The sequence below is a fragment of the Microtus ochrogaster genome, assembly GCF_000317375.1.
Source record: "Microtus ochrogaster isolate Prairie Vole_2 chromosome 14 unlocalized genomic scaffold, MicOch1.0 chr14_random_1, whole genome shotgun sequence".
NCBI classification, from domain to species: domain Eukaryota; kingdom Metazoa; phylum Chordata; class Mammalia; order Rodentia; family Cricetidae; genus Microtus; species Microtus ochrogaster.
The window spans coordinates 28,212,033-28,212,390 of NW_004949096.1; positions in this window are offsets into that span (position 1 = coordinate 28,212,033).

The window sequence follows — 358 nt, forward strand, 5'->3', positions numbered from 1 at the left end:
GTGAGTTCGAGGCCAGCCTGGTCTACCAAGGGAGTTCCAGGACAGGCTCCAAAGCTACAGAGAAACCCTGTCTCGAAAAAACCAAAAAAAAAAAATTCATATTTAAAAAGCTTCCTCATAGCAAGAAACCTGCTGCCCTCTAAAATGCCAGCTTTGCTGTTAATAATGCTAACGGACTCTTCGGGGCTGGGGATGTAGCCCAGTTGATAGATGCTTGCCTAGCGTGCGTGAAGCTGTGCATTGACGCCCCTGGGACTTGTAGTGCTCTCTTGCCTTCTCAACACTTGGAAGGCAAATAAGGAGGCTGCCTCTGAATTCAAGGCCAGCATGGGATTCACAGTGTGTTCCAAGCCGTGTC